At 37.8% G+C, this 16,939-nt stretch overlaps 1 protein-coding gene and 1 long non-coding RNA gene across 4 annotated transcripts in view; both read left to right on the top strand.

The window, feature by feature from the left end:
• SLC25A21 (solute carrier family 25 member 21) overlaps positions 1-16,939 on the top strand; it is a 506,267-nt gene that overhangs the window by 54,687 nt on the left and 434,641 nt on the right.
• LOC129049752 (uncharacterized) overlaps positions 2,059-16,939 on the top strand; it is a 68,343-nt gene continuing 53,462 nt past the window's right edge. Inside the window, exons 1-3 of one of the 2 annotated variants that reach the window (XR_010136965.1) lie at positions 2,059-3,813; positions 6,889-6,972; positions 8,671-8,833. This is a non-coding gene — a long non-coding RNA (uncharacterized LOC129049752). The remainder of the gene's footprint in view (positions 3,814-6,888; positions 6,973-8,670; positions 8,834-16,939) is intronic. The other variant, XR_010136966.1, reaches the window with a different exon arrangement.

Below are 16,939 nucleotides of genomic sequence, written 5' to 3'. Positions count from 1 at the left end.
AGTAACTACTTTTTGCTTTGTGATCCTGTATTTTTATCCTCAGATTGCTTATGTATTTCTGCATTTAGGAAGGAGATGGCAGTATTGAGCCTTGGCACTGACTTAACCCCACTATTTGAAGGAGCTTGAAGTTCTTCGTAGAGAGATATCAGTTTCATCTCTTGGGATTTTATTTTCTACACTTCCCCCCCTCCCGCTTTGTATTCCCATGTGGAGAGTGAAAAACGTACTCTAGTATATGTTATATTAGATCTGTCATACCAGGATACTATTAAATTACTTATTCTCATTTCTACACATCTAAGAATGCCGACTTAAGGGATGTATAGAAAAAACTCTCTTCTAAAATAAAGAGAGCCAGCTCTAAAATGCAAAAGTATGTTTACGATGTGCCTGTTTTCCTAAGGCTTTGACAGGAAGAATTAACTTTACATTTCCAGCACACAAAACACTTTACTGAGCCACATCTTATAGTAAATAAACTGTTCTCTGGGAATAAATTTTTCACCATTTCTTTTTTTAGGGCAATAAGCTACTGCTAAGAAAATGACTTTTTCTAGTGCTGATGCCCTGAAAAAAAGTTTAGATGATGAGAGGAATTATTTACTTAGACTCCATTCACAGCCACTGTTTTGCCTGCATTCCAAATTTCAAAAGGATGATTCATGTACCTTTTAGCTCTATGTTGAAAAATAAAATGAGTCACAGTGCCCTTTGTCAATATCAAGAGTAATTAAAGAGTACATTTTTCAGCTATAAACTATAAGAAAAACAGAATGCTACCACGTAAAGTTGTAGTAAGTTGTTTTTAAAAGTATAAGCCAAGATTAGCAAACTGAGCCGCCATGTCAAAGGATCTGAATTGGTAGTTGGAATGGCACCCAATACTACAAGTTATGTTTTGAAAAGCTGTCCTGCCGTGCTTAAAATAAGAAAAAGAAATATTTTAACTGGTGAGATTATGTGGCTCTCTTTGAAATCTGGGCAATTAAATCACATGCAAAAAGGTGTGTAGTTGTTTAGTTTGATTATCATTGACAGTGGGATTTTCTTTGGTACCTTAACTTTTATATGTTCAAAATTGTTGTTGAAATGTTATGTGACAAATAATTTGTGGATTTAACTAAGCCAGCAAGCATATTTGGTTTCTATTATAAGTGAAGGACCCAACAACAACATCTTCATTTCATATTGTTCCGATAAATTTAATGACATTATTTTTTTTTGAACCGAAAGGAAATTTCTTCTCAGCTGGATTCTTTCACTGTAGGTTTTAATCACAAACTTTGAAAATGAGAACATAGCTATTATTTTTTATTAAAAGGATATGTTCTGGTTAGTTTGGAAAGGTCTGCCTAGTAAGGGCTTTCAATAACATGTCCAAGGACTAAAATGTAATGCTGAAGTTAGAGAAAGTCACATATGCCTTTTAGTACCATTGTATCTTAAGTGTTGTAAGATGCACACAAGGTGAATGTATAGGCATTGTAAGGTAGTAAATTGTAAATTCCAACTGAGAAGAGGCCAGTGAAAGATTATCTACCCAGAGTGGACATAGGTCTATACATGTGGTACCAAGCTCATCTTGAGAGGATATTGTAAATGTGCTGTGTGTTATGAAAATTGAAGTTTACAGTGTCTTACATATAACATATACTCGCTTAGTGTTTGCTGAGTGATTTAAATTTTATGACTATTCTTGCTTAGTAAGTTTTAGATTTTTTTTTTAAAGCCAATACTTCAAAACTCTGAGTTTTCTTATCCTTTCTGTTAAAGCAGGATTGTTCCCTGGGACAAGTTCAGTTTTATATAGATAAATATAATGTGAATTTCTTTAAAATGTATTTTTATTTCATGTATTATTTGTATTTTCATTCTTAATGTAGTTTTTAAGTAGAAGAAACATTTAATCTTTAAATACTTTAGCCAAAGTGCTGAATATTACAGTTATGGGATCTGAAACATTCATTGGTTTTTAGCTCAATTAAAATATTTTAGACTTGCTATATATGAAATCTTACACTAGTTTGAAATGAAGCAATTCATTGAAGTTGATGTTTTGGTCATGCTTTAGTTGTCTCACCAGTATTTTAGCCTTGTGAATATCTTTCAGGCTGCTCCTCTCTTTAAGGAGCATTTCTTTAATTCTTTTCTCAGCAGCTTGAATAGGCACATATCAAAGTCAAATACATCTCCTAGCCCTAGATGGATTTCCAGAAGGAACCACCACTGTTAGCAATATTGAATTGTTAGTGTTTTTGCATAAAGTAAATAAACCCTGAGGAGAGCCCTTGAGTTCTTTGGAGTTACGCTGGAATGAGATTAAAAAATCAGAGTTTTCTCTTTTTCCTCTCAGTCTTTCCTGTGTCTTTCATGCAGGGGCCATCCTCATGTATTTTTGCTGGTATGTGTGATCCTTATAGAAAACAAATTCCTGTTGTTGTTTATTCATTCAGATATTTGTCAGACTCTTCTGCAAACTAGTGATGCAGAGCAGGAGAACTGACAGGGCCCTGTCCTGTTTTCAATACTCCGTAGCATCAATTCTTGGCAAACTTCGGTGGGACCTTGGCAGTGCTGCCCTCCTGGGCCTGGTCTTCATTATGGTGTGTAAAGAGCCACCTTTCTTAGCCAGGCTTGTAGGATATAGCCCCGGGCAAAAGACGCCAGAACGTCTAGGACACTTGGTCTTAAAGAAACTCTCTTTGATTGAGTGGTCATGGTACATATATTAGCCAAAGACTTGATGATATTCTGTTATCTGGCCATCCCACATTTGGAGCCAGATATTTTGGATACAAATGTCACTATTTCAGTCTCCTTGGAGCCAGAACAATTGTTATCTTTAGCTGAAATGCTAAATCTGTGTCTAGGTATGTACGTAAGAGGATTCAGATGACATAATTTTACCTGAATTTTCTCAGACTACCATAGAAACTTGATTTGAATCCAGGGAGAAAACATCGAAATTCATCTTTTTGAAAAACAAGAATGAAAACCACCAATTCCCCCCCGCCATAAAAATGACTCTGCACCACTAGTTTGCAGAAGAGTCTGGCAAACATTTGAGTGAGTAAACAACAGGAATTGGTTTTCTGTAAGGATCACACATACCAGCAAAAAAAATGTTATCTCACACTTTCTCACAGCGATTTCATACTTCTACATGCTGCTAACTAGAAAAAAATTCTATGACATATTGATAATGTGAAATTAAGCAGATTGTTTATTCCCTCTTAAAAATAGCATGTTTTATTAGAACAACCTCAGAGGACTACTAAAGAAAATGATTTAAGTATTGTGCAGCAACAAATGATTGAGTTCAGTAAAATGGGATTTTTTTTGCCTTCAAAGTTTCTAATATACTTGGTCTATTTAGAAAACAAACACATTTAATTGCTTCCATCTCTTAAATATGTCTAGTGAGTTCAGTTTTTAGTTGCTGTACAAATAAATTGGTCCTAGTTGCATTGCTTTCTTTCAAACATCATTTCAAATTAGGGCTTAATGTGGTTTGAACATTTTGCCAGAAATAGTCATCCTACTGAGGGTGGTTGATTACATCTATCTTTTCCAGCTTACGAATGCCAATATATTTAGAGGAATGCAAACCCAACCCTGAGACCATTTGTCATCACACGTTGATTGTAACTCTATGTTTTATTATAGTGCGTAGGAGGAAAAGCAAACAAATAAAAATCTGAAGAAAAATGGAATGTCAGAACATGCTATTCATTTTTGTTGCATCACCATGTTTAAACTATTTTTCTCTACTACTTTTAATGCTTGATTACCCAGATTATTCAAATATTTGTAAATACTTTTTAATAGTAGACTCAAAAATAGCTTTCAATATTTTAGTAGCAAATATACAAGAAGAATAAGTTATAACAAATGAGGGAGAAGTTTAACATTATTATTTCTTTTTTTTTTTTTTTTTTTTGAGACAGAGTCTCGCTCTGTTGCCCAGGCTGGAGGGCAGTGTTGCAATCTTGGCTCACTGCATGCTCCACCTCCCAGGTTCAAGTGATTCTCTAGCCTCAGCCTCTTGGGTAGCTGGGAGTACAGGCACATGCCACCACACCCAGCTAATTTTTGTGTTTTTAGTGGAGACAGGGTTTTACCATCTTGGCCAGGCTGGTCTCGAACTCCTGACCTCAGGTGATCTGCCTGCCTTAGCCTCCCGAAGTGCTGGGATTACTGGCGTGAGCCAACACTCCCTGTCTAACATTATTATTTCAAAGCATGAGTTGCAATAATTGTATATGATATTTTCTAAAAATACTGGAGAAAAGACTCTGGGGAAAGAAAGCATTCTCAATGATATAATTGTTTAGTATCTACTCACACGATGTGTATCCAAGGTCTGTATTTGCCCAGTTTGTGTACACAATCTTGTAATCTACTCTATCACTCTTTATTTTATTGTCATGAGGAATGCAGCTAAAGAGTGAAGAGGCTAGAAATATTTCCTATTTAATCAATTCCATGCCAAATCCATCCTGCTAAGCAAAATAGCAAGGTAGAGATGTTTGTATGATAGGAAAAAAGGTGTTTTTTTAAGTTCCGTGTAATAAGAAGCTAGCAGATAGCCAGCCATCGGTAGAATGTGACTGTGGTGAATGACTTCAGCATCCTGCTGAAATTTTTTTGGACTGTTGAAATCTGACCTGCCTGAAGCGTCTATGGAAACTCTCAGAATCATTTTACGAAGCTCTCTTAGTGTGACTTGACCGAACTAGAGTTAAGACTCCCTGAAGATTCTAACTCTTGTAACAGAGGCAGAGGCACTTAATGAGTGTCGTTTCTTTGCATCTATTCCAATTTTTTTTGTTTGTTTCCATCTTTTAGTCATTAACAAAGTAGAAAAAGCTTATGTTAATTAGGGTATAATCTAAGTTGCTGTATCATAGACACCCTAAAATACAGTGACTCAGAAAAGAAAGAGGGCATAGAGGAGTTTTCATTCCATAAGGTGAAGGAATTCATGTTACTTCTGTTTTTCCCTTCTTTCCCTAAAATATGACTCCCATCTGATAGTAAAGGCGGATTACCACAACTCTGTTCTTGTCCTAGCCTCAATTGATGGTGGATAGGCATAAGAATGGAGGGAAAGCCACTTCCTTAATACAGATATGACCTGAAATTGTTTACATCCCTTCCTTTCTTTCATATGTCATTGGCTGGAACTTAGTTATATGGTCACACCTAGCTGTAAAGGACTCTGTGAAGTATAGTTTGGGGACAGGCAATTATGTGTCCAGCTAAAAGTAAGAGGTAATGGGAGATATTCTATTATTACAAGGAAGGAAGAGGAGAATGAATATTGGAGGACAATTAGTGGTCTCTGCCAAAGCACTCTACTTAAAATTTCTGGTTTTTGTTACTTCATCTCCCATTTTCTCTTCTTTCTCCCTCTTTATTCTTACTCTTTTGTGCTTATTGCCTCTTCTCCCTTCTTTTACACTAGAGTATTGACAATGAGAATGTTCAATGTAAATAGCTAATGTTCTCCAGTGGTCCATGTCCTACAAAGGGGCCTGTTGTATTTTGGTGGCGGGGGCGAGGGGACCTGTTAACTATAGGTTAAATGTTTTATTCTATGGAATGTGTTGCCCTATCACCTTTAATCCTTTCTAAAATAAGGTGAATATAGAAAAGAAAATAATGAAGGAAGGAAAGAAGAAAGGAAGGAAGGAGAGGGGGGGAATAAAATAAAAAGAAAATGAGAATATAAGCTTCATGAAAGCAAGGATCTTTGTCTGTTTTGTTCACAGCTATACCTCTAGTACCTACAGTATTGCCAGAATCATTATTAGTGCAAAACAATTTATTGAATGAACAGTTAATTTTTCCATTTCACGATTTGTCCTCAAGTTTGTTTTAAACTCCAGCTCATTGATTATACTAGTTTTCCATTAGAAAAGTCTTTCATAAATTCTGAATAGTAGGCTATCTACAAATTCAACTTGGTATTGGCTCATACTACCTCATAATAACAGACTTAATTTTGTTTTAGGTTGGATTCCATCTTTGAATAAGATTATAATTAGTTATTTCTCTAAGGGATGTTTGACATAGAATTATGACGAACAAGAGTAAATATATAGTAGCAATCGCTACCTTAAGCATATTTTGGTGCTCCTTAGAGGAGAGTGAACTGGTATAGATGAGAAATATGAAATTTATTACAATAAATGTATTCTTTTTAATTCATTCTATTATTTGACTCTTTGGCTTTTCAAACCAGAAGTGAATGATAATAAAATAAAAGGAATTCTCTAAAACAAGGCCCCAGTAGCCAGAATGTAGAACCACTGAGAGAGGACCATCAATTCCTTCCCCTTTTATTTTTCTCTTAAACTCTTTTCCTGAGCCTCAGACAGCTCAGTATCAGTATTTAAAAACTAACATCCGATTCATTTATTCTCCTTGTTATCCGTCCATAATCACCGAAGTGATCTTAGAGATGTCAAAGCTTAGTGGTTTGCAGTCTGGATGGGGGTGAGGGGACAAGACAGGAAGGTTGTTGGTGACAGTGTGGATTTCTTGCCACCTTTTTATCCACAGCAGTGTCATTTTATCAGTTTAACAGGTTGAATTCATTAGTAAATTTGGTTAAAAAAAGGATTCTCATTCTAACAAAAGTTTAGAAACCTTCAAACCTTTAATTTAGAAACCTTTCTTACTTTATGAGAAAACATTGAGGCATTGAGAGAAGGCATAATTTTTCAAAGGTTTCAAAAGCAGAATTCATGTCTTCTCATTCCTGGGCTAGGTATTATTCCACTGTATTTTGCATTAACTTGCTCAATAGCATTATGATATCTGTGATTTTTTTTTTGTTGCTATTCAAAAAATGAGTACTTTTTTCCTCCTCTATTTTAGAACGATAGAATAAGGTTTGGCATAAAATAGGAAACCAGACAAGTTCTTCCAATAGTTTATAGTCTCTTCAAAACCAAGTAACAGGTAAGATAAGTGCTGGTTCAAGCAGGCTATTCCTCTGTTGTGAATATTATGTTATCAGTCATTGATAAACAGTTGTCTGGGAGTGAAAGAGTTTCATTGCCATGAATTTAACTGAAAATAGCACAATATGGTGGTCCCTTATGTAACTGAGTTATAGTGCTGGGGAGGTTGTCTAGGTGGAGTTGACCCCAGCTTACTGCAAGGACTGGGTGACCTGGAGAGAAATGAGTTAGAAATGACCTCATTGCTCTCTCTCCTGTGCTCTTCAATCCAAGCAGGCAGTGCCTTCATTGTATCTTTATTATAACTTGTGTCTGTACTTGCTAAATTTTTGCTTCTGAGAAATCAAAGAATACAAAGATTCCTTCATGCTTGGAAGAGGCTGTGTTTTCTATATTTCAAGTGGATGTACTTAGTACTCTAGAATGGAATGATACTCACCTGTTCTCCATAAGCCTATTAGGTAATTTTGGTAAATGTGAAAGTTGCCTTCATCCTGCTATTTAGTGGCTTATTTTACATTTAATAATGAAGCAAGTGCTCAAGGGACTAGTTTTCTGGCTAACTAATGCCTCTGCAAACCAATGCAGCCTCTTAACATAAAACATAAGTAGTAGAAGTTCAGAGGAAATGAGCTCTTGTGTTCCCTCGAGCATGATTAGAAAGTCTGAAATAGTGTTCACAAACTATTGTTTTACAGCAATTATACATTTTTTTCACAAGTATGAAACTGTTCTTTATGGAAAGCACAGGTCAACTTAAAGTCAGAAGCTCTGGTTCTTGGAATACTATGATGTTATAAAGAGTAACCATAAACTATTTTAATAATATTGTAATAGTTTACATTCATTATGTACATTTAAGCTGCAATTTAGTTTTGACATGCCATGTTAATAATTTTCTCATCTTTGTGGGAAACATAACTGGAAAATATTACTCATTAAATATTTCCCCTTTTTAAATCCTACTTTATAAAGACCTCAGGTTATCTATAGAAGAGAATTGGTCAATGTATGGCAGTTTTGCAATGTAAAAAAAAAGTTGTAAAGGACCAGAGATATAATCTTCTCCATTATTTCTTATTCTGAGACGCCTTAGGAATCATGACAAAGTCCAGGCCTATAAAAATTAGGCGACTAGATTGTGCATGGGCAGTTAATTAGAAGTAGGGCTAAAGCTAGCACATAGGTCTCCTGACTGCACAACATCATTCATTAATACTTTCGCAACCACTCTCTGTGACAGGTAAAGATAAAAAAGATTTTTTAGAAAGCCAAATTTGTATTTATATAACTTGGCTTTGTATTTCAGATTCTCATGACTAACAAAACAAATTTCACTGAAAAAAGAAATTATGTAAATGCTACAAATCTGGCATTTTTATGTTTTTATATACCAAAAAGGTTTTCTTTCCTTTCCTTTCCTTCCCTCCTTCCCTTTCCTTTCCTTCCTTGATTCTTTCTTTTTCTCTATTTGTCCAGAGATTCATTGCTTAAATGAAGCAGGGTTAGTTGTTATGATGATCCCTTCACGCAACTTTCCAAAGCAAGATAGAATCACGCACACCATCGTAATCTCCATCCTTGTTTCAGTCTGAAGTATTTATTAAGCTCTTCCATTCACATGATATAGTGCTGCATGATCTACAAAGCTGTGCATTTCATGGGGATCAACTAATTGAAACTTCTGACTTTACAGTTAAGAGAACTGTAACAAAATTCTGCTGTTGCAAAGTAGGACAAAATTTTAAAGAAAAAATAAACACGGGAGGAGCCAAGATGGCCGAATAGGAACAGCTCCGGTCTACAGCTCCCAGCGCGAGCGACGCAGAAGACGGGTGATTTCTGCATTTCCATCTGAGGTACCGTGTTCATCTCACTAGGGAGTGCCAGACAGTGGGCGCAGGTCAGTGGGTGAGCGCACCGTGCGCCAGCCGAAGCAGGGGCGAGGCATTGCCTCACTCGGGAAGCGCAAGGGGTCAGGGAGTTCCCTTTCCAGGGGTGACAGACGGCACCTGGAAAATCGGGCCACTCCCACCCGAATACTGTGCTTTTCCGACGGGCTTAGGAAACGGTGCCCCAGGAGAGTATAGCCCGCACCTGGCTCAGAGGGTCCTACGCCCACGGAGTCTCGCTGATTGCTAGCACAGCAGTCTGAGGTCAAACAGCAAGTCGGCAGCGAGGCTGGGGGAGGGGCGCCCGCCATTGCCCAGGCTCGCTTAGGTAAACAAAGCAGCCTGGAAGCTTGAACTGGGTGGAGCCCACCACAGCTCAAGGAGGCCTGCCTGCCTCTGTAGGCTCCACCTCTGGGGGCAGGGCACAGACAAACAAAAAGACAGCAGTAACCTCTGCAGACTTAAATGTCCCTGTCTGACAGCTTTGAGGAGAGCAGTGGTTCTCCCAGCACGCAGCTGGAGATCTGAGAACGGGCTGACTGCCTCCTCAAGTGGGTCCCTGACCCCTGACCCCCGAGCAGCCTAACTGGGAGGCACCCCCCAGCAGGGGCAGACTGACACCTCACACGGCCGGCCAGGTACTCCAACAGACCTGCAGCTGAGGGTCCTGTCTGTTAGAAGGAAAACTAACAGAAAGGACATCCACACCAAAAACCCATCTGTACATCACCATCATCAAAGACCAAAAGTAGATAAAACCACAAAGATGGGGAAAAAACAGAGCAGAAAAACTGGAAACTCTAAAAACCAGAGTACCTCTCCTCCTCCAAAGGAACGCAGTTCCTCACCAGCAACGGAACAAAGCTGGACGGAGAATGACTTTGACGAGCTGAGAGAAGAAGGCTTCAGATGATCAAATTACTCCGAGCTACGGGAGGATATTCAAACCAAAGGCAAAGAAGTTGAAAACTTTGAAAAAAATTTAGAAGAATGTATAACTAGAATAACCAATACAGAGAAGTGCTTAAAGGAGCTGATGGAGCTGAAAACCAAGGCTCGAGAACTACGTGAAGAATGCAGAAGCCTCAGGAGCCGATGCGATCAAATGGAAGAAAGGGTATCAGCCCTGGAAGATGAAATGAATGAAATGAAGCGAGAAGGGAAGTTTAGAGAAAAAAGAATAAAAAGAAACGAGCAAAGCCTCCAAGAAATGTGGGACTATGTGAAAAGACCAAATCTACGTCTGATTGGTGTACCTGAAAGTGACGGGGAGAACGGAAACAAGTTGGAAAACACTCTGCAGGATGTTATCCAGGAGAACTTCCCCAATCTAGCAAGGCAGGCCAACATTCAGATTCAGGAAATACAGAGAACGCCACAAAGATACTCCTCGAGAAGAGCAACTCCAAGACACATAATTGTCAGATTCACCAAAGTTGAAATGAAGGAAAAAATGTTAAGGGCAGCCAGAGAGAAAGGTCGGGTTACCATCAAAGGGAAGCCCATCAGACTAACAGCGGATCTCTTGGCAGAAACCCTACAAGCCAGAAGACAGTGGGGGCCAATATTCAACATTCTTAAAGAAAAGAATTTTCAACCCAGAATTTCATATCCTGCCAAACTAAGCTTCATAAGTGAAGGAGAAATAAAATACTTTACAGACAAGCAAATGCTGAGAGATTTTGTCACCACCAGGCCTGCCCTGAAAGAGCTCCTGAAGGAAGCGCTAAACATGGAAAGGCACAACCGGTACCAGCCACTGCAAAATCATACCGAAATGTAAAGACCATTGAGACTAGGAAGAGACTGCATCAACTAACGAGCAAAATATCCAGCTAACATCATAATGACAGGATCAAATTCACACATAACAATATTAACTTTAAATGTAAATGGACTAAATGCTCCAATTAAAAGACACAGACTGGCAAATTGGATAAAGACTCAAGACCCATCAGTGTGCTGTATTCAGGAAACCCATCTCACGTGCAGAGACACACATAGGCTCAAAATAAAAGGATGGAGGAAGATCTACCAAGCAAATGGAAAACAAAAAAAGGCAGGGGTTGCAATCCTAGTCTCTGATAAAACAGACTTTAAACCAACAAAGATCAAAAGAGACAAAGAAGGCCATTACATAATGGTAAAGGGATTAATTCAACAAGAAGAGCTAACTATCCTAAATATATATGCACCCAATACAGGAGCACCCAGATTCATAAAGCAAGTCCTGAGTGACCTACAAAGAGACTTAGACTCCCACACATTAATAATGGGAGACTTTAACACCCCACTGTCAACATTAGACAGATCAACGAGACAGAAAGTCAACAAGGATACCCAGGAATTGAACTCAGCTCTGCACCAAGCGGACCTAATAGACATCTACAGAACTCTCCACCCCAAATCAACAGAATATACATTTTTTTCAGCACCACACCACACCTATTCCAAAATTGACCATATACTTGGAAGTAAAGCTCTCCTCAATAAATGTAAAAGAACAGAAATTATAACAAACTGTCTCTCAGATCACAGTGCAATGAAGCTAGAACTCAGGATTAAGAATCTCACTCAAAACCGCTCAACTACATGGAAACTGAACAACCTGCTCCTGAATGACTACTGGGTACATAACGAAATGAAGGCAGAAATAAAGATGTTCTTTGAAACCAACGAGAACCAAGACACAACATACCAGAATCTCTGGGACACATTCAAAGCAGTGTGTAGAGGGAAATTTATAGCACTAAATGCCCACAAGAGAAAGCAGGAAAGATCCAAAATTGACACCCTAACATCACAATTAAAAGAACTAGAAAAGCAAGAGCAAACACATTCAAAAGCTAGCAGAAGGCAAGAAATAACTAAAATCAGAGCAGAACTGAAGGAAATAGAGACACAAAAAACCCTTCAAAAAATAAATGAATCCAGGAGCTGGTTTTTTGAAAGGATCAACAAAATTGATAGACCGCTAGCAAGATTAATAAAGAAAAAAAGAGAGAAGAATCAAATAGATGCAATAAAAAATGATAAAGGGGATATCACCACCGATCCCACAGAAATACAAACTACCATCAGAGAATATTACAAACACCTCTATGCAAATAAACTAGAAAATCTAGAAGAAATGGATAAATTCCTCAACACATACACCCTCCCAAGACTAAACCAGGAAGAAGTTGAATCTCTGAATAGACCAATAACAGGAGCTGAAATTGTGGCAATAATCAATAGCTTACCAACCAAAAAAAGTCCAGGACCAGACGGGTTCACAGCCGAATTCTACCAGAGGTACAAGGATGAGCTGGTACCATTCCTTCTGAAACTATTCCAATCAATAGAAAAAGAGGGAATCCTCCCTAACTCATTTTATGAGGCCAGCATCATCCTGATACCAAAGCCTGGCAGAGACACAACAAAAAAAGAGAATTTTAGACCAATATCCTTGATGAACATTGATGCAAAAATCCTCAATAAAATACTGGCAAACAGAATCCAGCAGCACATCAAAAAGCTTATCCACCATGATCAAGTGGGCTTCATCCCTGGGATGCAAGGCTGGTTCAATATATGCAAATCAATAAATGTAATCCAGCATATAAACAGAACCAAAGACAAAAACCACATGATTATCTCAATAGATGCAGAAAAGGCCTTTGACAAAATTCAACAACCCTTCATGCTAAAAACTCTCAATAAATTAGGAATTGATGGGACGTATCTCAAAATAATAAGAGCTATTTATGACAAACCCACAGCCAATATCATACTGAATGGGCAAAAACTGGAAGCATTCCCTTTGAAAACTGGCACAAGACAGGGATGCCCTCTCTCACCACTTCTATTCAACATAGTGTTGGAAGTTCTGGCCAGGGCAATTAGGCAGGAGAAGGAAATCAAGGGTATTCAATTAGGAAAAGAGGAAGTCAAATTGTCCCTGTTTGCAGATGACATGATAGTATATCTAGAAAACCCCATTGTCTCAGCCCAAAATGTCCTTAAGCTGATAAGCAACTTCAGCAAAGTCTCAGGATACAAAATCAATGTGCAAAAATCACAAGCATTCTTATACGTCAATAACAGACAGACAGAGAGCCAAATCATGAGTGAACTCCCATTCACAATTGCTTCAAAGAGAATAAAATACCTAGGAATCCAACTTACAAGGGATGTGAAAGACCTCTTCAAGGAGAACTACAAACCACTGCTCAAGGAAATAAAAGAGGATACAAACAAATGGAAGAACATTCCATGCTCATGGGTAGGAAGAATCAATATCATGAAAATGGCCATCCTTCCCAAGGTAATTTACAGATTCAATGCCATCCCCATCAAGCTACCAATGACTTTCTTCACAGAATTGGAAAAACTACTTTAAAGTTCATATGGAACCAAAAAAGAGCCCGCATCGCCAAGTCAATCCTAAGCCAAAAGAACAAAGCTGGAGGCATCACACTACCTGACTTCAAACTATACTACAAGGCTACAGTAACCAAAACAGCATGGTACTGGTACCAAAACAGAGATATAGATCAATGGAACAGAACAGAGCCGTCAGAAATAATGCCACATATCTACAAGTATCTGATCTTTGACAAACCTGACAAAAACAAGAAATGGGGAAAGGATTCCCTATTTAATAAATGGTGCTGGGAAAACTGGCTAGCCATATGTAGAAAGCTGAAACTGGATCCCTTCCTTACACCTTATACAAAAATCAATTCAAGATGGATTAAAGACTTAAATGTTAGACCTGAAACCATAAAAACCCTAGAAGAAAACCTAGGCATTACCATTCAGGACATAGGCATGGGCAAGGACTTCATGTCTAAAACACCAAAAGCAATGGCAACAAAAGCCAAAATTGTCAAATGGGATCTAATTAAACTCAAGAGCTTCTGCACAGCAAAAGAAACTACCATCAGAGTGAACAGGCAACCTACAAAATGGGAGAAAATTTTCGCAACCTACTCATCTGACAAAGGGCTAATATCCAGAATCTACAATGAACTCCAACAAATTTACAAGAAAAAAACAAACAACCCCATCAAAAAGTGGGCGAAGGACATGAACAGACACTTCTCAAAAGAGGACATTTATGCAGCCAAAAAACACATGAAAAAGTGCTCACCATCACTGGCCATCAGAGAAATGCAAATCAAAACCACAATGAGATACCATCTCACACCAGTTAGAATGGCAATCATTAAAAAGTCAGGAAACAACAGGTGCTGGAGAAGATGTGGAGAAATAGGAACACTTTTACACTGTTGGTGGGATTGTAAACTAGTTCAACCCTTGTGGAAGTCAGTGTGGCGATTCCTCAGGGATCTAGAACTAGAAATTCCATTCGACCCAGCCATCCCATTACTGGGTATATACCCAAAGGACTATAAATCATGCTGCTATAAAGACACATGCACACGTATGTTTATTGCGGCATTATTCACAATAGCAAAGACTTGGAACCAACCCAAATGTCCAACAATGATAGACTGGATTAAGAAAATGTGGCACATATACACCATGGAATACTATGCAGCCATACAAAATGATGAGTTCATGTCCTTTGTAGGGACATGGATGAAATTGGAAATCATCATTCTCAGTAAACTATCGCAAGAACAAAAAACCAAACACCACATATTCTCACTCATAGGTGGGAATTGAACAATGAGAACACATGGACACAGGAAGGGGAACATCACACTTCGGGGACTGTTGTGGGGTGGGGGGAGGGGGGGAGGGATAGCATTGAGAGATATACCTAATGCTAGATGACGAGTTGGTGGGTGCAGCGCAGTAGCATGGCACATGTATACATATGTAACTTACCTGCACATTGCGCACATGTACCATAAAACCTAAAGTATAATAATAATAATAATAATAATAAAAAAAAAAGAAGAAATGATGAATATAGGCAAAAAAAAGAAAAAATAAACACAACAAATATATTTAGTTTTCTTGCCTTATTTTCAATAAAGAGATGAGTACACTTAGTGAGCTGATAAATTAAAGAGGAGTAGGAAAGTAACAGGTTGTAATGGAACTGCAATATTTCAGCTATTAGAACGTGGGGAGTAGGTGGATGGAAATCGGGGAACAGAAAATTGAAAACTGAGGAAAGATACAAAAAGATAAAAAGAATATAATATATTTATCCATTTTAGATATTATGACTTGTCCTATTTTTGTGAATTTCCAGACTGAAAAGCCAAAACACAAAGGGATTGAGGCATACAACACACACATACACACACACACACACACCCCCTAACAAAACTCACATCTTTTAATTCCCAATATGTAGGTGATTTTCCTGAATTTCAACTCATTACTGTAGCAGCAAGGTCTCAATGTACTTTTTCCTTTGTAAAGTGAAGCTATAGCTTTTCTATCTGATGAATTACTTATCAGTACTAGCCTTTTAAACTGTATTTTAAATAACAAAACAGTGTATTCTTTTCATTCTGTTCATTTTTCTTGCTTAAGTGGAAATAATGAGTCAACCGTAAAGTGGATGTTATATAATGAAATTAGCAAAGCTTCCTTTTCAAGTTTCTTGTAATAGTTTCTGGTTCAGTAATAATGGTTAATAGTGACTTAATGATTTGTTTGTACTCTATCCTAGGTTTCTATCATAAATGTTTTTTTGTAAGAATAAAAAAGGCATTGTGTACTCATGGGCAATGAATTCATTAGCAAATGTAAAGCACGTACCTTTGTGCGCTACACATGATGGCAGCTTAGAAGTTGTAGAAGTTCCCTTTACAGCTATCTGACATATATAACGCTTGAAAATACTGCACCGTACATTTACATTTTTCTACATAATGCCACAATAATATCATCTTGGGAGGCAAAAAGAGAACAAACATTAGCATTTCTATTTCACAGGTGGGGGAATTATGGACAACAAGGCTTAAGAGCCTTGCCCATGGTAGTAGAATAGGGCACTTTGAACAGGTTGACTATACAATGTATTGTCCAAGCTTGGACACTATTGAGAATGACAGTGGATACTATTGATGATTCCACTGGGACAACAGGCATAAACTGGAACTGTCTCAAGGAAACTGAGGCCTATTGTCATTTTTACTAGGACCCACAACTGATTTTCACATGCTTCCACTTCTCTGTGCTTCTCAGACTTCCCCTGTACTCTTGCCAAGTATATACAAATACATGTAATAGGTATAGGAGTGGGAATGGCTGGGCTTGAATCTTGGAGCCTTTATTTGTTAGCTGTGAGCTCTTGGGCTTACAGTTTACCTCTGTGCTTCAGTTTCTTTTTCAGTGAAATGGGGATGATAACAATAACAATATTTACATTATAGGGCTATGATATGGATCGAATGAGTAAAATGCTTGGAACAGTGCCTAACACTTAGTAGACATTGTATATACCTGGTAAATAAAATATGAATATTCATCCTGATAATGCTTTTTAAAAATAGGAAATGTGAAAAGCCACTTAGCTAAGAAGATACTTTTTGGCCAGATATGGTAGCTTACATCTGTAATCCCAGCACTTTGGGAGGGAGAGGAGGGTGGACCGCTTGACTCCAGGAGTTTGAGACCAGTGTGGGCAACTTATTGAGATCCCATTTCCAAAAAAAAAAAAAAAAAAAATTAGTCAGGTGTAATGCCCCATACCTGTAGTCCTAGCTACTCCGGAGAATGAGGTGGGAGGATTGCTTGAGCCCAGGAAGTTGAGGCTGCAGTGAGCCATGATCATGCCACTGTGCTCTATTTTGGGTGACTGTATTTCACCCACTGCTGTATTTCAGAGGCTATGCAAGAGATCACAGATAAAGATCCTGCCTATAAAAAAAAAAAAGTAATAATTAATTTTTTTAAAAAAGAACATTCTCTTTTTATTCCAAGAACATTTTTTGGAATAATTTCTTAGAACATTGTCTACATTTTGGTGTACTTTGAATTTTGAATATCTATACCTGAAATTACTAATGACTGTGCCAATACCATTGAGTGACACTGTCACAATAGTGAGTTAATTATTTGTTTGTTTGTAAACTATCAGGGGAACCTGCCCCCAATATTTCA

Source organism: Pongo abelii, chromosome 15 (assembly GCF_028885655.2).
Source record: "Pongo abelii isolate AG06213 chromosome 15, NHGRI_mPonAbe1-v2.0_pri, whole genome shotgun sequence".
NCBI classification, from domain to species: Eukaryota; Metazoa; Chordata; class Mammalia; order Primates; family Hominidae; genus Pongo; species Pongo abelii.
The sequence above is the reverse complement of the archived record's forward strand: the minus strand, read 5'-3'. Positions and strand labels throughout refer to the sequence as shown.